The sequence below is a fragment of the Notamacropus eugenii genome, chromosome 2, assembly GCF_028372415.1.
Source record: "Notamacropus eugenii isolate mMacEug1 chromosome 2, mMacEug1.pri_v2, whole genome shotgun sequence".
NCBI lineage: Eukaryota > Metazoa > Chordata > Mammalia > Diprotodontia > Macropodidae > Notamacropus > Notamacropus eugenii.
The window spans coordinates 413,578,774-413,600,399 of NC_092873.1; the positions used below are offsets into that span (position 1 = coordinate 413,578,774).

Here is a 21,626-nt window from a genome sequence, read left to right on the forward strand (position 1 = left end):
GGGGGGTGGGGGGGGTGGGTAGAAGTGAGGCAGCCAGCCAGCCCATCACAATAGGAAATGGATTCCTGGCTCTAACTTATTCTCCTGCTTCTTCTTTAAGAAGATTTCAAAGCTTCTCTGGGGTGTTTACCACTCTCATGTCTCAGGTAAGAGACTCCTGATAGTCAGGGACTCATCTCTACTTGGTAAAATTCAAGAAATTCATCTTTCTATCAGATACGAACCCAATCGTCCTTAAATAATTTTCCCTTAGTCCTCAGCCATTATATGATTTTTAATTTTGTCAGCTAAAACTTCAAAACTTGATAAAATAGGCATGTACAAATGAGTTAATGGACCACAATACCCTATAGTCATTGTTAAACCAGTCATTCATCACTCTGCCTTCAAAGTGGATCTCGCTAGACTGAAGGGCAGTTCTCTGTTTGGTCCACAGAACAATCTGTGACTCTCTCTTTGACATTTTATCACATTGTTGGTAAAATGCTACAGATTGTTTACGCCCACAAGGAATATTTCCTTTTCTTCTTTTAGTCCAGACCTGTTATTTCACTATTCCAGGGTACTTCTAGCTGGTCAGCATGGTGGTTCAGTAGATAAAGTGCTGGGCCTGGAGTCAAGGAAGACTCATCTTCCTGAGTCCAAATCTGGCCTCAGAAAATTTACTAGTTGTGTGATCCTGGGCAAATCACTTAACCCTATTTGTCTCAGTTTCCTCATCTGTAAAAATGAGCTGGAGAAGGAAATGGTGAAGTACTCCAGTATCTTTGCCAAGAAAATCCCAAATATGGTCACAAAGAATCAGACACTTGAACAACAATCCCAGGTTGAAAAACCTCCTCTTCCCATTGAAAATGAGCCATTATTCATCAGTTTATGGTGTTAGAAATTTTCCTGGGAGCCCTATGAGGTTAAGTGACTTGCCCGGGGTCAAACAGCTGATATGAATCAGGGGCAATATTTGAAATCATAGCTTTTTGAGTTACCTGAAATTGTAGTTCTTGAGATATCATAGTAATTCATGATTCACTGACCTCATTTGATCTTCACAATAACCCTGCAGGGTTAGTACAATTATAATCCCCATTTTACAACTGAGGAAACTATGGTTAAGTAATTTAACCAGTGTCACACAACTAGATCCTAACTCAGGCCTTCCTTATTCCAGGCCCAATGCTCTGTCTACTGTGCCACCCCCTGCCTCTGGTATATATGATCATCTGTAAGGAAGGGAATATATACAGGTGAGTAAAATAACAAAAGCACTCTCACCGTGGTTCAGCCTGCAGAGACAGTGGAAACCAAACTTTTTCTTTCTTAGGTATAATAACAATCACTATAATTACTATTATTGTTTTCTCTGCCTTCTCTTTACAACTCTTCTTTTTGATCTTTCTTCCAGTTCATCCTTCCAATCTTCTACAAAAGCTGGTAGCCATCTTTTACCTCTCCAACTCTGCTTTCTGGAATTCCCCTGCTTGTTCTCCTCCTATCATCTTTTGGTCTCAGTCGGCAGCAACCCCAGCCCTAGGGTAGGACATTATGTGTGAATTATACCATCTAAGCACTGGCAGAACTAATGCACACCTCAGAGGGTCTTCCAAAGTCATAGTTTCCATACTAAATATTCTCCCGGCCTCAAGGTAATTGGCCGTCTTAGGCCAATTTTTTTTTTACAACATCAAATTTAATGCCATAGGTACCTGCCATCTATTAAAATACTTCATATTTAAACAGAAAATTCAAAGAACCTGTCCAAAGTGGGACATCTTCTGATGTGAACAATTTGCTGCTTTATATTTCTATAAAATGGGGAAAATAATGACACCTATCTCACAGGGTTCTTCTGAGGATCAATGAGGTAGCATTTGAAAAGCACTTTGCAAACCTCAAAGTGCTACAAAAATGCTATTACTGTTACTGTTGTTTTTGTTGTTATGCTGAAGACTGAGTTCAAAATAAAAGTTTCTTTCTAGTAGAATGGAATTGAATTAAATTAAATTCACTTCCTCCTCATATCTACCTCTTAGAATCCTGGTCTCCTTCAGAATAGCTCAAGTGCCAACTTCTGAATAAAATTTTACTTTGTTCCCCCAGCTGCAAGTACCTCTTTCCCTGCCCCCCACCCCAACTTTCTTGTATCTGTTTTGCATGTATCTGCATAACTACATGTTATCTCCTTATCTCCCCTGACAGAATATAAGCCCAAGGATAGGCACCTTCAGCATCTAGCACAGTGCCTAGCACATAGCAGACACTTAATAAATGCTTATTGGTTAATTAACAGAGTAGATCATGTAAAATCTGACTAAATTTCTGATTTACTGATGAGGTAATTCATTGGAGTATATTTCTGGTTTTACAGGCTTTCACTTACCCTTTCCCCCATGTTCTAGCAAGGCATAAATGGTTTAGAATTCTATTTCAGATGGAGAAAATGAGGCTCAGTAAATTTAAATTGCTCCAGGTCCTACAGGGAGTCAGGGATGGAAAAGGAAAAGCATTTATTGTTTTCTATAAGCCAAACACTGAGCTAAACTTGAGAATATAAGCAGAAAGCTAGACAATCCTTTCCCTCAAAGAATTCACACTATAAAATTGGCGAGATGAAATATATAGAAGAGTTCAATTATAGAACAGATGAAAAGGCTTCATGTATCTTAGGATACATCAGCAGAGTCTATGGCAATGCCCAGTTCCTAGGTTGAACTGATGGGAAGGGGAGATTTTGGTGGGATCTGAACAGGCAGAAGTTGGAATGGGATTGTTGGAGGATAAAGATGTCTTAATAAATAGGGTATACAAAACCAATTTTTTCATGTACCTAGTCACTGGAAAAACTAGTTGTGGTGTTGTGTTGGAAAATCTGTGGTGTCTAGACACTATTGTCAGGGTATAAGTATAATTCCAGAAAGTCCAATCATTTCAGGTTAGTAGATGAAACCAAAGTGAAAGAAGGGCCATTTTCTTTGGAAAACCCCAAGAATGCTTAGGACTGACTCATTCTAACAAGCTATTAAGGAAAACAGAGATGGATAGCAGAATGGATTAAAAACCATAATCCAACAATATGATGTTTACCAGAAACATATGTGAAACAGGGAGATACACATAGGGTAAAGGTAAAAGATTGGAGCAGAATTTATTGTTCTTCAGCTGATGTAAAAAAAGCAGGAGCAGCAATCCTAATCTCAGACAAAGCAAAAGCAGAAATAGATCTAATCAAAAGAGACAAGGAAGGAAACTATATCCTGCTAAAAGGCACATAGACAATGAAGCAATTTCATTACTAAACATATATGCTCCAAATGGTATAGCATCCAGATTCTTAGAGGAGAAGTTAAAGGCATTACAGGAAGAATTAGATAGCAAAACTATAATAGTGGGGGACCTCAACCTCCCCCTCTCTGAACTTGATAAATCTAACCACAAAATAAATAAGAAAGAAGTTAAGGAGGTGAATAGAACTCTGGATAACGTAGATAAGATAGATCTCTGGAGAAAATTGAATGGGAATAGAAAGGAATTCACCTTCTATTCCCTGGTACATGGCACATACACAAAAATTGACCATGTACAAGGCCATAAAAACCTAACAATTCAGTGCAGAAAGGCAGACGTAGTCAATGCATCCTTGTCAGATCATAATGCAATAAAACTTACATGTAATCAAAGGTCATGGAAATATAAACCAAAAACTAATTGGAAACTAAACATTCTAATCCTAAAGAACAAGAGGGTAAAACAACAAATTATAGAAACAATCAACAACTTCATTCAAGAGAATGACAATAATGAGACAACCTACCAAATTTTATGGGATACTGCAAAAGCAGTTCTTAGGGGAAGTTATATATCTTCGAGTGCCTGCATGAATAAAATAGAGAAAGAAGAGATCAACAAATTGGGCAGGCAGCTGAAAAAGCTCAAAAAAGAGCAAATTGAAAATCTCCAAGTAAATACCAAATTAGAAATACTGAAAACCAAAGAAGAGATTAATAAAATTGAAATTAAGAAAACTATTGAACTAATAAATAAAACTAGGAGTTGGTTTTATCAAAAAGAACAATAAAATTGATAAACCTTTGGTCAATTTGATTAAAAAAAGAAGAAAACCAGATTCCCAATATCAGAAATGAAAAGGTGAAGTCACCTCCAATGAGGAGGAAATTAAAACAATAATTAGAAATTACGTTGCCCAACTGTATGCCCATAAATTCAACAACCTAAATGAGATGGATGATTATTTTAAAAGATATCAATTGCCCAGACTAACAGAAGAGGAAGTTGAATACTTAAATAACCCCATCTCAGAAAAAGAAATTGAACAAGCCATCAATGAACTCCCTAGGAAAAAATCTCCAGGGCCACATGGATTTACAAGTGAATTCTATCAAACATTTAAAGAACAGTTAATCCCAATACTATATAGACTATTTTTGAAAATTGGGGAAGAAGTCCTCCCAAATTCTTTTTATGATACAAATATGGTTTTGATACCTAAACCAGGAAGAGGCAAAACAGAGAAAGAAAATTATAGACCAATTTCTCTAATGACTATAGATGCAAAAATTTTAAATAAGATTTTAGCAAAATGAATACAGCATCTTATCATAAGAATAATGCATTATGATCAGGTAGGATCTATACCAGAAATGCAGGGCTCGTTCAATATTAGGAAAACTATTAGCATTATTGATCAGATCAACAACAAAACTAACAGAAACCATATGATTATCTTAATAGATGCAGAAAAAGCTTTTGACAAAATACAACACTCATTCCTGTTGAAAACTCTGGAGAACATAGGAAAAAATGGATCTTTCCATAAAATAATAAGCAGTATCTACCTACAACCTTCAAGAAGCATTATATGCAATGGGGATAAGCTAGATGTATTTCCAATAAGATCAGGGGTGAAACAAGGATGTCCATTATCATCACTATTATTCAACATGGTACTAGAAATGTTAGCTATAGCAATTAGACAAGATAAAGAAACTGAAGGAATTAGAATAGGCAAAGAAACTAAGTTATCACTCTTTTCAGATGATATGATGATATACTTACAGAATCCCAGAGAATCAAGTGGAAAAACTACTTGAAATAATAAACAACTTTGGCAAAGTTGCAGGTTACAAAATAAACCCACACAAATCTTCTGCATTTCTATATATTACTAACAAAGTCCAACAGCAAGAAATAGAAAGAGAAATCCTATTTAAAGCTATGGTAGACACTATAAAATATTTGGGAATCTACCTACCAAAACAAATCCAGGGACTATATGAACACAATTACAAGACACTTTTCACACAAATAAAGTCAGATCTAAGTACATGAAAAAACATCAGTTGTTCATGGATAGGCCAAGCCAATATAATAAAAATGACAATTCTATCTAAATTAATTTACTTATTTAGTGCTATACCAATCAAACTATCTGATAATTATTTTCTAGAGCTGGAAAAAATAATATCAAAATTCATCTAGAAGAACAAAACATCCAGAAGAGTAAGGGAACTAATGAAAAGGAATACTAGGGAAGGTGGCCTAGCTCTACCAGATATCAAATTCTATTATAAAGCAGCAATTATCAAAACCACTTGGTACTGGCTAAGAAACAGAAGGGTAGACAAGTGGAATATGCTAGGTACTCAAGACACAGTAGGCAATGAATATAGCAATCCACTGTTTGATAAACCCAAGGACCCTAGCTTCTGGAATAAGAATTCACTGTTTGACAAAAATTGCTGGGAAAAACTGGATAAAAGTATGATGGAAACCAAGCACAGACCAATGCCTGACACCATACAGAAGAATAAAGTCCAAATGGATATAGATATAAAGATTGATACTATAAACAAATTAGCGGAAGAAGGAATAGTGTGTTTATCAGATTATGGAGAAGGAAAGAATTTTTGACTAAAGAAGAGACAGAAAGCATTATGAAGTGCAAAATGGATAATTTTGATTACATTAAACTGAAAAGTTTTTGCACAATCAAATTCAATGCAACCAAGATTAGGAGGGAAACAGAAAAGTGGGAAAGAATTTTTGCAACTACTGTCTGTGATAAGGACCTCATTTCTAAAATATATGGAGAACTGAGTCAAATGTACAGGAATACAAGTCATTCCCCAATTGATAAATGGTAAAGGATATGAACAGGCACTTTTCAGAGGAAGAAATTAAAGCTATCTATAGTCATATGAAAAAATGCTCTAAATCATTATTGATTAGAGATATGCAAATCAAAACAACTCTGAGATTCCACATCACACCTATCAGATTGGCTAACATGACAGAACAGGGTGATGATAAATGTTGGAGAAGATGTGGGAGAGTTGGAACACTAATTTATTGTTCGTGGAGCTGTGAGCTGATCCAACCATTCTGGAGAGCTATTTGGAACTATGCCCAAAGGGCTACAAAAATGTACATACCCTCTGATCCAGCAATACTGCTTCTAGGACTGTATCCCCAAGAGATCAAAACATTGGGAGAGGGTCCCATATGCACATGTACAAAAATATTTATAGCAGCACTCTTTGTGGTGGCCAAAAACTGGAAATCAAGGGGATGCCCATCAATTGGGGAATGGTAGAATAAATTGTGTTATATGAATGTAATGGAATACTATGGTGCTATGAGAAACGATGAACAGGAAGACTTCAGAGAAGCTTGGAAAGACTTATATGAACTGATGCTGAGGGAAGGGAGCAGAACCAGGAGAACTTTATACACAGCAACAACCACAGTGTGTGAGGATATTTTCTGGTAGACTTAGATCTTCATTACAATGAAAGGACTTAAAAAATTCCCAATGGTCTCTTAAGGCAAAATGCCTTCCACATTCAGAGAAAGAACTGTGGAATTTGATCACAGAATATAGCAGATCATTTTCTTTTGTATTATGTTTTGGTTTGTTTATGATTTCTCCCATTCATTTTAATTCTTCTGTGCAACATGATTCAAGTGAAAATGTATTTAATAGGAATGCATATGTAGAACCTATATAAAATTGTATGCTGTCTCAGGGAGAGAGAGGAAGGAGGAGGGAGGGGGAAAAATCTAAGTCATATGGAGGTGATCTTAGAACACTGAAAACAAATAAAATAATAATAATAATAAAAAGAAATTGAGAGGACGGTTGCCCATCAATTGGGAACTGGTTGAACAAGATGTGGTATATGATTGTGATAGAATACTACTATGCTATAAGAAATAATGAAGGGGATGGCTTCAGAAAAACCTGGGAAATAAAGCTAGAGGATAAATAATAACATTCATCTAGAATGAGAATATCAAGGGAACCAATGGAAAAAAAAAGTGTGAAGGAAGGTAACCTAGCAGTATCAGACCTCAAACTGCATTGCAAAGCAGGAATCATCAAAACAATTCAGTACTTGCTAAGAACTAGAGTGGTGAATCAGTGGCAAAGATGAGGTATACAAGGCACAGTAAATGACCATTGTAATCTAGTATTTCTTAAACCCAAAGATACAAGCTTTTGGGCAAGAACTCACTATTCGGCAAAACCTTCTGAGAAACTGGAAGGTAGTTTGATAGAAATTGGGTGTAGAACAACATCTCACTCTATATACCAAGTTAAAGTCAAAATAGATACATGATTTAGATATATAAGCAAATTGGGGCAACATGGAATAGTTTACCTGTCAGATTTATGGATAAGGGAAGAATTTATGACTGAACAAGAGATAAAGAGCATTACAGGATATAAAATGGATAATATTTACTACATTAAATTAAGAAAGTTTTGCACAAATAAAACCAATACAACCAAGGTTAGAAAGAAAGTAGAAAACTAGGGGAAAAAATATTTTAGTAAGTTAGTACTAAACTGATCCAATCATCCTTTCAGAAAAGAAAATGAAGTTATTCTGGTATGATGTGTTCCTAATGAAGCCAATTTGGTTTTCTGTGATTACTACTTTCTTTTCTAGATGTCCACTAACTGTACATTTAATAGTCATTTTTTGAGAATTTTTCCAGAGATTGAAGATAACTTCATTGGCCAATAGTTAGCACACTTCTTTCTCTACCCTTGTTTTAGTAGATTGGGTCAACATCTGTCTTTTTTCAATTCATGTTACTTCTCTCCTCCGTGATCTTTCTTTATTAAAAATTGTTTTAAAATTTTTTATTATTGCCTTTGATCATTAAATTACATTTATTTCCAAATATAATACTTTCTCTTTTCCTGTTCAGCAAGCTGTCCCTTTAGCCAAGAGTAAAGAGAAAGAGAGAAAAAAAGTTCAGCAAACCCAATCAACCCATCTACCATATTTGACAAGTATATGCAACATTCTATACCCACAGTCCCCCATCTCTACAATAAAATGAGGGAATTGCATTTTCTTGTCTCTTCTCCCAATCATTACAATCACCCACTATTAAGTTTTGTTTTATTGTTCTTTTTGTTTCTATTGTTAGTCATTGTGTATGTTGTTTTTCTTAGTTTTGCTCATTTAAGTCTGAATCAGATCATATTTTATGATGTTTCTCTGAATTCATCACATTTATCATTTCTTGCCGCACAGAACAATAAAATTCCATTACATTCACGTACCATGATTTGTTTAGCTATTCCCCAATCAATGATATACCTACGTTGCTTCCACTTCTTGGCAACCAATGTATATTTTGGTATATATGAGACCCTTCTTTCTGTCTTTGACCTCCTTGAAATATTTTCCTAGTTGAGAGGTCTCTGAATGTGTACTTTTCAAATTGCTTTCTTCAGAAAAGCATTCTGTACCTCTTTTATCATTTGTCCAATTCTGATTTTTAAGGATCTATTTTCTTCAGTATTTTTTATGTCTCTTTTACCAAGATGTTAATTCTCCACAATTTTCTTTCATAGCTCTTATTTCTTCTAACTTTTCCTCTACCATGTTTCCTTTAGATAGTGATTTCCTTCTCACCATGTGCTTTTGTTTGTGGATGCCATTGTACTGATTATATCAAGCCCAAGAACATGATAGAATCTTCTGGATGAAATTCACCAGTCCTCAAAATAGTTTGGCCTAACTACTCACTCAGGCAAAATTATGAGGGTGAATAATTCCTATTGTCCAGACAATGTACAGTTGAACATTCATCAATATGTTGGGGGTAGCTAGGTGGTGCAGTGGATAGAGCACTGGCCCTGAAGTCAGGAGGACTTGAGTTCAAATCTGGCCTCAGAAACTTACTAGTTGTGTGACCCTGGACAAGTCACTTAGCCCTGACTGCCTCCAGAAAAAAAAGTCTAACTTGGACAAAACTGCAAATGGAAATGAGTTGGGTCCAGAATTGAACAGGAGGCAGAAAGTTGAATCTAGATGGCATAGTGAATAGTGTTGGAATTGGAGTCAGGAAAACTTGAGTTCAAATCCTGCCTCTGATGCTTATGAACTATGTGACCCTGGAAAATCTCTTAACCTCTCTCAGCCTTAGTTTCCTCATTTGTAATATAGGGATAATACCAGTGCCTACCTGACAGGGTTACTGTGAGGATCAAATGAGATAAATGTAAAGCGCTTTGTAAACCTTAAAGTGCTATATAAATACTCCTTATTATTACTATTATCATTACTATTGCCTTTGAGAAACTGAAAAGTTCTTTGAATGATCCTTAGTTTCTCCCTGAAATAAATGCTGATCTTTTTTAATACCACTGTTCTTGTGGCATTGTTATATCCAGCTCTAGGAAGGAGAGGGAGGGGGAGATGTTCTTATGACACTAACATTCTCCATTGTTTCATTAAGTCTAAACAACCAGAAAAACAACAAATCACACCTGATTTCACCTCTGAGGCGCAAGTACTGTCACTGAAATTTTCTTTTTAATTTTTTGAGGTAATCTAGGTTAAGTGATTTGTCCAGAATCAAACAGCTAGTAAGGTTCTCAGGTTAGATTTGAACTCATATCCTCCTGACTTCAGGGCGGATGCTCCATTCATTGTGCTACCTAGCCACCCCTCACATTGATAATTTAACTATTGGTTCTGGAGAGCCCATTTGAGCTGGCTTCAGCCCACCCAGCTGTGAGTCATGAATCGCCGTAGTCTCTGAAGTTGAGAATCACTCAAAGGGCAATGGAAAAAATATATCATGGACACAGACAGGTTACAATACTTTACAAAGAGGGAATTTCAAAAGTGAAGCAAAGTAAGAATATCACCAAAGAAATGTACGAACAAAAAAGCAAACAGTCTGGTCACAAACGCCAAGAGGGAAGCTATTGGTAGGTCTCTGTGCTCCCCTGGTATCCTGACAGAGCCAGGAGAATCACTTGTTGGGTGCACCCTCTGTGCTGAACTTAAGGTATATATGACTCATCAGATGAAATCAACCAAGTAGTCAACAAGTATTTATTAAATGCCTTTTATGTGTCAGGCACTGTGCCAGGGATGGGGGACCTATAGCCTCAAGGCCACAAAGGGCCCTCTAGGTCCTCAAGTGCAGCCCTTTGATTGAATCCAAACTTCACAGAACTAGAGGGCCACATGTGGCCTTGAGGCCACAGGTTTCCCACACCTGCACTGAGCTAAGCATTGAGGAAATACAAAAAATGAAATAATCACTGTTTTCGGAGAGTATACACATTATATCAGTCAGCTCAGAGATCCTTTTGAGAATTTTTTGCTGATCTTTCTCCCACCCCATCTCATCACAATAGAATAGTAATCTCTTTTTTTTAAATCACACTACTTTTACTAGAATGTATTTTCTTATCTTAGGAGATGGATTGTATTAACAAGGGAGGCTATACAATTTTATTTTCTACAGATTGCAAGAAAAGGTTAAAGGACCCCTCTTTCTGGAATGGTTTAAATACACTTCTGCTGAAAGGTAGTGGGATGGATTGGATGACTTCTAGGGAATCCCTTCAAGGTCAAACATTTTGAATTATGATTATTTATGAATTATGATTATTGAATTATGATTCAATGCAAACATGTGTCCATGTCTTAAAATCTTACTGCAGTGAAATGTACACCAACAGGAAATGAAACTTCTTATTTCAACATTTCTATTTCCAAGAGCCAAAATAATTATTTTTTTTTAAATTCAGCCTAATTTGAAGTCAATTTATCATACAAAGGCAATTTTAAATCTGAAAATCAAATACAAATATCCTACAAAAATAACAGAACCTTACTAATTGAGATTAAGGGAAGATTCATCCACTTCAGTGAATTATAGAATTTTCTGGGTAGGAATGGATTTATTTTATGAATATTGCTAGAAAACATTTATTGTGTATCTCTTTTGTCTTTAAATCATTCATCTCCAGTCGAACTCCTTATGGTAATAGCACTATTACTTTGGTTTTATTTTTACCTTTCATGATAGTTTGCCTTCTCCAGACCTTTCCCTACGCTATGCCTTATGCTTTCAACATATTCCCTTCTTTACCTGTTGAATTCCTAACCATCCTTTAAAATTCAACTCAAATTCCAGATTTGCCAGGAAGCATTCCCTGATTACCACTGTTGGTAATGACCTTAGACTTTCACCCAGCATTTTGTCTTGTATCTCCCTAACATTCTCTTAAGTGCCATGGTTATCTATCAGAATGTGTCCCTTTCTCTCCACTCACAGAGACACGACCCTACTCCAGGCACTCATCACCTCTTGTCTAGACATTACAATAGCCTTCTAATTGGTCTCCTAGTCTTTATCTCTACCCTTTTCAATCCATCTTCCATGCAGCTGCCAAAGCTCTACTAAATTTGTAACCTTAGGGTGAGTGTAAATGTATACACCTCTTCCCTCTCACCATAATTATCATTTCATTCTGAATTAATGAGATTTTCTTGTGGTCTCTTTTCAGGACAGCGCAGAAGCTCCCATTTGGATCCAGAATCATCTATTCCCTAACACCCAGTGCTACTATAGTGAGACCACCCAGGAAATCAAAGGGAGCATGGGATCTAGAAGGGTGCAGGCTGGAAGCACATTCTCAACAGAACTCTCCACTAACCAGTCTTTGTTTGGTATTCCTCTATTTGTGGGACTAAAATAACCCCTTCATCTCACTTCTCATTTTCCTTTTCACCTAATGTTTACCATCTGAAACACCACCCTAGATACAATTCTCTTCCAGTCATGTTGGATGTCCATGTCCATCCTCAATCTCATCTTCATTTACTTCCTCTCCACCTTCCCCTCAACCCCACCCTGTTGTCTCCTATGTACTCCCCTACCATTGTGCCCTTTGGAAAATCTATTTCACAATTAACGAATTCCAAATTTATTCTGAATCTTTGTCTTCACACTTCTCCCACTTCCTTAAAGACCCAGAAAAGAAAGTTCTTGTCAAGAAATTCCTTGGCACTTTCAAATGGTTCACCTTCAGAAACACATATGGTTTTATTCATGGAAATGGTACTCAAGAAAATAATACTGTTTTGATACTTCCCCTTAAGATCTCCTGGGTCTTTTTTTCTGCCCCATAACTAAATCACTCTATATTTGCTGTCTGCCTATACTAAAATGGCTGTGTGTCTCTATCTCTGCAGGGACTCAGCAGCTCCTTCAAATGCTGGATCCTTCCCCCATCCCAACCACCTCCTGAGTCAGCATGTTTCCTGCTCCCTACTGCCACAATCCTTCAACATCCTTTCACCTGCCATAGTTTTCTATCTCACATCTGCCCCCCTCTCTCCACTCAGACTGTCACCACCCAAATTCAGGTGCTCATTACTTCTTGCTTAGACTATTGCTACAGCTTCCTAATTGGTCTGTAATCTTTCCCCTCTGGCAAGATTTGAACTGGCTCCAATTGCACCATCCTCCGCTGATCTTTGTCATTGACCAATACCTTCACTTTCCCACCTTTATCATGAATTTTATAGAGCATTCACCATCTTTGTCTCTGCCCTTAGCCCTGCCTTCATCCTTGGAGACTTTACAATCTAGACTGACTGCCTAATATCCCATTTTCATAATTTCTTGAATTAAATCAATCCACAAACACCTGTCAGGTAACTATATACAAAGACCTATCTGTACTAATATGGCTGGATCCAACTATATGCAAGTTTCTAGGAATACAAAAACGCACTGATATTAGAATCTCCATTGCCTAGCTTAGGACTTAGCATATCATCAGACACTTGATAAAATACTGACATGAAAATGAGATGAGTCTCATTCTTTCTTTGTAGCTATGGACCAAACCCATCTAGGTTCTGGAATCAAACTGGAAGGAAGAGAGAAGGATCATCTTCTTTCCACTCCTGAAGTGTGTAGAAATGACATCTACTACCCTCATGTGGTTTGGAACAAGTAACCCACAGACTGGAGCCAACCTCAGCCTTTGTACCCAAATTGTTTTTCTGAAACACCAGGACTAAGTGGTTTTATTTAAAGAAGAATTGATAATGAGTAGAATTTCATAGTCTAACCATTCCTTGTATGTATTGTGCAAAACCACCATGAAATTTCCCACATTTGGCAGGTCCTACACAGTAGGGATTTCTAATCAACTTTGCATCTGCCCAACAGGATGGGAGGGAATGGTTTCAGAGCAAGATAGAGAGACCCAAGTACAGGCAGAGTATAATATGATCATGTAGCTCTATATTTGTAGGACCCTGGGGAGTGAAGATGAATATACCATGCAAAGAAACTAAGCTTAATTTTTTTTAAAGAAGCACATACCACAGAGTACAAATGAACATTTAAGTTGTAGGCCCTATAGTACAGAGAAACTTGTTAAAGCTTCACTTTGTTTGGGGGTGCGAAAATCAAGGGGAGGCAGAGGAAGGGAGCTCTATCAAAGGATCTTCTGCTTTGGAAAGTTTACCCAAAAGTCTGCAAACACAGAAATCTGGCCCAAAGGAGCTGGTTGGGTTGTGGTTTTATGCACCATCTCTGCTGTGGCAAAGGGATTAATGCCAGCTACTAATTGAATCTAAAACTTTTATTGTGGCCAGAGATCCTGCCAAGAATAGCAGAGGGTTATCTATGTACCATAAAACCTCATTTACTTGAAATAATTGGGAGGGGAGGGGAAATGGGAGAGGGACGCCATGACTGAGAAGTCTGAATTAGTGAAATGTTTTAAAAAATAAATACCATCAATGGAGATTCAAGAACAAATGTAATGTGAAACAAACGTTAGGCAAAGCTTTTTTGCCAATTTGGAGTCCTTTTGGCTTTATTTTAATGCATAAATAATCATTTGTAATTTACATAGTATATTACGGTAGAAAGAATTCTGGCCTTGAACTCAGGAGACCTGGATATGAATCCCAGCTCTGACACTAGCAGTATGACCCACTGGCAACTTCTCTCAACTTCAGCTTCCTCATCTAAGAGGATTTCTTGGTCCAGTTCAGGTTGACTTCAGATGATCTCTGAGCTATTTACCAATTTTGAGATTTTGTGGTTCAAATCTATAAAATGGAGATAATATTCTGTTGTTACGAGGACAGTGCTTTCCAAGTCTAAAAAGAGTTTTTACAAATGAGCTATTTGTTGTCACAATTATATTGAGAAACAGTACTGTCATGATATTTTTAAAGTATTAAAAAAAAGTTTGTTATATTCTTCTTGGAAAATTTGTGAACAGTCTTGGTTTGCTGTCCTGATGTAAAGATAAAATTCTACCTCTAATTTCTCCCAAATTCCACATCAGCAGGGGCTAAGGAGGCAAGGTGGCATAGTAGATGGAGTGCTAGGTTGGCAATCAGAAAGGTCTGACTTTGAAACCTGCCTCAAATACTTATTAGCTGTGAGATCCTGGGCATGTCACTTAAACTATTGATGCCTTAGTCACCTCATCTACAAAATGGGAATAAACAATAGCATCTACTTCACTGGGTTGTTGTGAAGCTCAATGGAGATAATATATGTAAAGTACTTTGCAAACTTTACAATGTGACATAATTTAGAATTATTATTATTATGAATGATGGTACTTATCACTTTCCCCCCAACTTTTTTGACTAACCTGTGCTTACAAGAAAATATCCTTACATATAAGACCCTTCCAGAACAAGAGGACACATGAATGTGGGAGTACAAGCATGTCTTCATATTGCCCTCTGAAGCCCACCCGCCACCGTTCTCCTGAGTTGAATGCTCAAGCATTCAAACTGTCATAGTGAGCACCATCTGAGGGACACCAGTTCAAACCACCATTCATTCAACATAACTTGATCAATTCTGTAAGCATTCAGTCATCATACTATATGCTTTCTTCCCTGTCCCCCCCACCCCCATCCTGCCAAATTCCTAGTTTCCTTTTAAATTTTAGTTTATGCCATGGCACCATCCATAGCAAACAATACCTATCCTCCAGGACTCTGCTGAAATAATGCCTTCTCTAGAAGCCTCCTCTGCTTCCCACCAGCCAGATAGCTTCTTTCTCTACTCTGAACACCCTTAGCACTGTTCATACTTCTTTTATGGAACTTTCCACAATCTGCCTGGTAAGGGATAAGGGATGAGGTCTAGACCTGATATTTTGTTGGTATAAGGAACTCACAGATGAGGAAACTCTAGTTGCTTGGGGCACTGAGAAATTAAGTGACTTACCGACACACAATCTATATGCGTAAGAGGTACATCTAACACCTGGATATTTCTGTTTCTGAGGCCAAAGGTATCAAATGCACAGCAGGCTGCATTTCATCCCATGACATTTCTGAGTATAGTCTGAACCAGATAAAGTTTCTGTCTGATTCTAATATGTGGATGTATTAATTTAAAAAAGAACATATAACAATGAGTGACTTTCTAAGTCAATGTGTGGCCTTCATGGTCCCTGTGTATGGTTTAACAACCCCTATTTCTATTTAAGTTTGATATCATTGTATGATGACACATATTATAGTTATTTGTGTACACGCCAGCTCTTCTACCTTCATAAATATTTGTTAAATTGAGCCTCTTCTACCTTCTCCATGTATCTAAAATGAGTCACTGTTCTTGACTGACTCTTTACTTTTAGCATGTTAACAATTAAATGATCACCCCTGCCCTTGTGAGTATCACACATATGAGATATTTACTGAAAACAGCTGACTAGGCTTGGCAAAGGGTGGAAGAGAGAAGATATAAAAAAATTTTAAAGTCTAGACTACATCCAAATTTGTCCTGATGGAGCTTACAGTGTAGTAGGTTGATAAAACATGTACATAAATAATTATTCAGCTCAACAAACTTTTATTAAGCACTTCTTTCTGAGATGCTGTGCTAAGCTTGAAGGATACATAGGCAAAAAAAAAAAAAAAGGAAAACAATCCTTGCCCTCAAGGAGCTTATATTCTTAAAGGGGTGGAGTAAGGGAGGTGATGGCAGAGACTAGATATGGATTCCTTATGACCATGATACAAGGTAGGGAGTAAAGAAATATTTAAGGAGGGAGAGAATATGAACAGCTGGGGATGAAGTTAGGATCAGGGAATTATCAGACAAAATCATATAATTTCCAAATAAGATTGAACTCTAGAAGTTGAGATCAACCCATATCTGGACAAAAAATTATCATCTAGTCTCCACCTGAGGATCTTTAATTATGGGGGACCCAAATCCTCCTATTATTTCTATAGCTCTGAGTGCCAGGAAGCTTTTCTAGTCTGCAATAGAAATCTGCCTCTCTGCAGATTCCATGTTCTGCCCTCTGGGGTCAAGTTGAACAAGTTTAAACCTTCTTCTAAGAGGACAGCCCTTCAAACAGCTTTGTTCCCCCTAAGACTCATTTTGTTCAAGCTAAACTTGTCCTTTTCTTTAGCCAATTGTTGTATGGCACCACCTCCAGTCTTTTCAGTGCTGGCTGTCCTCCTCTGGATGGCTTCTGGTCTATCAATGTCCTTCCTAAAATGTGGCATTCCCAACTAAAAGTAACATTCCAGACATGATCTCTCTAGGACAGAAATAATACAGAATAAAGGCATGAGAGGTATAGCAGAGAGCTACATGAGACGGGGAGGTGTGGGGAGAGGGAAGAAAGTCATTACACACTTTAGAGGGAATAAAACTAGGAAAGATTTCATGGAGAAAGTAGTTTTGACCATTGAAGTATTTGTATGACTGTTGGGCTGTTCCTCTTCCTCTCTTCCCCCACCTATTTCTACCCAGGGTTATAGTAGGAAAACTAGAGTGTGTTTGGGAGATGGGGAATAGCCCAGTTTGCCAGGACAATAGAGCAAGTAGAAAGGAGTAATGGAACATAATGCCTAGTGGGTCCAAATTGTAAAGGACTTTGGTTGCCAAATTGAGGAGTCTGAACTTGATTTAGTAGAAAACAGGGAATTACTACAGGTTTCTAAAAAGTTGTGAAAAGCCAGATCTATGCATAAGATTAATCTGGCAATAGTAAGAAGGATGGATTGGAGGTTTGCTGAGAATTTACATGGGACCACCTGTTAGGAGGCTATTACTGCAGTGCAGGTTGTCATTAATGAAGGCTTGTTGAGGGATTAAAGAGGAAGGGATAGATGTGATAGGCGCTGCATGAGTAAAACTGACAGGTCTTAGTGAGAATTCCAGTGCTTAGCATGGTGCCTGGTACATGGTAGGCACCAGTAAATGTTTATTGATTGATTTTGATTGACTGGATATGAGAGGGAAGAGTCAAAGAAAACATCAGACAGGATTTCACACATGGGAAACTGACATTAGGTAGAGGTGCTATTTTGGGGAGAAAGATGATGTTTTAGACAAGTTGAATGTGAGGCAGAAATGGCCTATGGGCACCTGGAGATGCTTGCCCCTTCTATGATGTTTGAAAGACTAGTTTACATCTCACATGAAGGAAGCAGTAGAAAGAATGTTAGAGTCAGAGGTCTGGGTTCAAATCTTAGGTCTGTCATTGGATGCACAAGTTGGGTACACTGCATAACTTCTCTGGATCTCAGTTTCCTTACCTACAACATGAGGGGGTTGGGCTAGATGACCTTTAAGTTTCCTCCAGCTTTCGATCTATGATTCCTTAAACCTCTGATCTGCTTTACAGAGTCACTTTTGACAAAGTTAGATTACTAGCATTTTCTGCTACGGTAAGGACATTGATAGAACCAATGTCTGCCATACTGCTGAGAATGCCAGTTAATTATAGCTCCTTTTTTAATATTTAATTTAATTTACAAAAAACATATATTTTTCTCCCTCCACTGGAAAAAGAACAAGAAAAGTATATGCATAGTCATGCAAAACAAACAAAAAATCTTTTTCTAAAACTTGAGTTCATCACTTCTGTCAGGTAGGTAGGTAGGTAGGTAGGTGCTTCAGTCCTTTGGAATGGTGGTTGCTCAGTGGGTTGACCAGAGGTCTTACAAATTTCAAAGCTGTTTGTCTTTACAACACTGCTCTTGGCTCCGAGTGGCAGGCTCTTGAATTCACAAAGCTGAACATAGAAGTAACATGTGGTTTCCTTTTGTATATGACAGACTGTGCTCAAAAGCATGGTCCCCATTCTCAAGAATTTCACATTCTCATGGAAGAAACAACATAAAAGTAGTTAAAAATGTACAAAATAAATAAAGTACAAAGGGAAGGCAATCTCAGAGGGAAGACTAGTAATTGGAGTGACTGGGAATGTTCTCTTGCAGAAGATAATATTTGAACTAAGTCTTAAAAGGAAGCCAGAGAAGCTAGGAGTCAGAGGTGAGGAGAAAGAACATTCCAGGCATGGGAGACAGCCCATACAAATACATGGAGTAAGGAGATATAGGATGCTGGTAGAAGGATTGCAGAGTGCATGGAGGGGAGTGAATTGTAAAAAGATTGGAAAGGTTAGGAAGAAACCAGTTTGAGAAGGGCTTAAATGTCAACCACAGAATTTCATATTTGATCCTAAAAATAATGGTCACTGGAGTTTATTGGGGACAGGGGAAGAATGATACAGTCAGATCTACTTTAGGAAAACTATGTCAGCAGCTGAGTGGAGGATGATTTGGAGAATGAAGAGACTTGAGGTGGGGAGATAAACTAGAAAGCTATTACTATAATCTAAGGAGAGGTGATCAGGGCTTGTAGTACAGCAATGAATGTGTGAGTGGAAAGCAGGGTCCATCATTTTCCCTCCTGCACTTTGCACCCCTCATGCATTTTCACACTGTATTTTATACTATAGCTATTTGTGTACAGGTCTTATTTTTATCTGTATTAGGCGACAAGGTATTTGAGGGCAGAGACCTGCTTTAGCCAACTTTGCCTTCTGCCCTCCAGAGAAAAGCATCGGCGTCTTTCCAACAGAAGACTTCTATAAATGTCTGTTGAATTGAATCCTCATTTCTACCCTTTTGGGCTTGTTATTTAAGCATGATGACCTAAACTGTAGTCAGATGTCCTAGAGTTCATTTTTTTAAAGGGAAGATTCCTTACGGGTCATTGGGCAGGTTAACACAGGGCCACTTTGCCTACCTCTCTTCCACCGCACTCCCCACACTCCTGATTCAAGAGGAAAAATACAGTCAGAATTCTACCTAAAAGCAGCATCTCACAGTACTGACAAGACCAGACAGGGCTTACCCTTGAGCATCGCCTTTTTGTGAAAGATTTTATTCTTTCTGACCATATTCAGTTAAAGATGGTCATAATTCTGACAAACCTAAAAAGGAGGTAGAGACATCTAATTAATATTTATCAATAATCAGCAGACTAGTAGAATATCATTTTTATTTTTAATGACTATGCACATGTAACAGCATGGTTTGAACCTGCAAAAGTGATTAGTTAATGCTTGTTTTTAGTTCATTATCCAGCATAATTTTGAGTGGTTTTTAAAAATCAGCCTTTTGAAGACCCGAGGCCATAAAAAGCATGAACAAACAAATAACAGAAGTACTGAGAGAACCTACTAGTTATCTACTACTGATGTTTTATTAATTGCTGCTATTATGGATGTCTCATGCCTTTACAAATTTAAGTTCCATTAAAGGGACTCCATGCTTTGTATCCTTCCCAATATCTAGCAGTTTTATGCACATAGTTGGTACTTAATCATTGTTGAATTAAATATGTGTAACAAAATGTATATATTGAGCATATAAATGCAAATTCCAAAGATTTATATACTCCCTGAGTTAAGTTCCTGTTTAACTCCTTATACTGAAATTCTTCTATTCCTTTAAGCCCTAGTTCAAGAGCCCCAATCTCACAAAACTTTCCTTTCTCCTCCCCACCACCTTCCCCCACCTCTAGCACTTACCTTTTTGCCATATTTGACTTGTCCCCTATGCATTTATCATAGTTTAAATAATATCATAGTTAATGGAATACAAGCTTCATTTCCCCATTAGAATGATTCTAAGCACTCTTCTTTCAGGGAGTACATTATTTTCAGTCTTTGCATTCTTAGTGCCTAGTGGTGTTTTGTACCTAGTTGGCATTTAATAGATACTTATTTGTTGAATGACAATAAACATTTTTTAAATGTTAACAGTGGCTAACCTATGGAGCATGCATAGATAGACTTGGGCCCTAGCTATTTCTGGGGGCAAGTGCTCAGCATTGAAAGAATTTGGCATTTTGGAATAACACGAGAACTGAGTGGGACCCTAGGAAACCCCTCTGCACCTCTCCCCCCAGCAGTGATTCCAAAGTTGTTACTCTAAATACCAAGTCCTTCAGCACTGAGTATGCGCTAAGAAGTGGCCAGGGCCCAGATATCCCCACACATGATCCAGGGATGGCCCACTGTATAGAAATATTCTGGCTTAACACAAAAATCACTGGCAATTTGAATGTCAACTGAGTGGGATAGGTTTAGTGAAGACTTCTCAGATTGTAGTTCTTCTCCCAGGAGTGAGGTAAGACTGAGAGGCTCAAGGTTACTAACAGAATAATTCCATGTAAGGATATAAAACTGTGTAGTACATTAGGGTCTCAATGATTGGATAAAGTTTACCTAATTCTTCAATGTCTTCATTTCAAAAGGGATTGGTTAGATTTTGTGTCTAGAATGTAAGATCATATTCTCAGCTAATGAGAATAATGGTCAGTGGGGGGGGGGGGGGGGAACTTGCGTTAGAGTCTATATAAATCACTGCCCTTTCTTTGTCTTCGGCTTTCCTACTCCAGGTGAACTGCTGTAGAATTGTCCAGATTCTCGAGAATCGAATAAATCTCTTTTCTGTCATCACTTTGAGAGGCCTCTGAGTAATTGATTTATGTAGGGACCTGAGCCATCCCCCACGTCAACTAAATACATTTTACAGTAAGGTGAAGAAATCTTAAGCAGGAAATCTGAATGCAGTCATACTACTTCCATACATTTTGAGGGCAGTTGAAATAAGTCCTTCTGGACTTATCAGATTTCCATTTCTGATTATTTGTGGAAGTATTTAAAATTGAGTCCTTAGATTCAATTCTGGACATAAACTCAAGTTCATGGTCCCATTCTAGGCTGATTGCCTTTGTTAAATTCAACTAATTTAGCTAAGTCCAACAGTCTGAATTTTCCCATCTCCCTTGAAAAAAACAGAAACCATAGGTTCTTAATGTAAACAGAACCTAAGAGCTTGTCTATATTTGGGACAATATCCACTAGGAATGCTTCCTAATCTTCTTCCTATACCACTTACATTTATAGAACTGCTATTTAGATTATTCTTTTTTTTAATAAAAAGTTGTAATGACTGAGGCCTAGGCATGGCAGA

At 37.5% G+C, this 21,626-nt stretch overlaps 1 long non-coding RNA gene across 2 annotated transcripts; it reads left to right on the forward strand.

The window, feature by feature from the left end:
* The first annotated feature begins 19 nt into the window (after nt 1-19).
* On the forward strand, nt 20-16,262 carry LOC140529243 (uncharacterized). Of its 2 annotated transcripts, XR_011975467.1 has the most exons (4): nt 20-146; nt 1,169-1,244; nt 11,846-12,008; nt 13,182-16,262. It is a non-coding gene; the product is annotated as an uncharacterized lncRNA (long non-coding RNA). The 2 variants fall into 2 exon arrangements; XR_011975466.1 differs by having other exon boundaries at nt 20-1,244.
* Nucleotides 16,263-21,626: the final 5,364 nt, after the last annotated feature.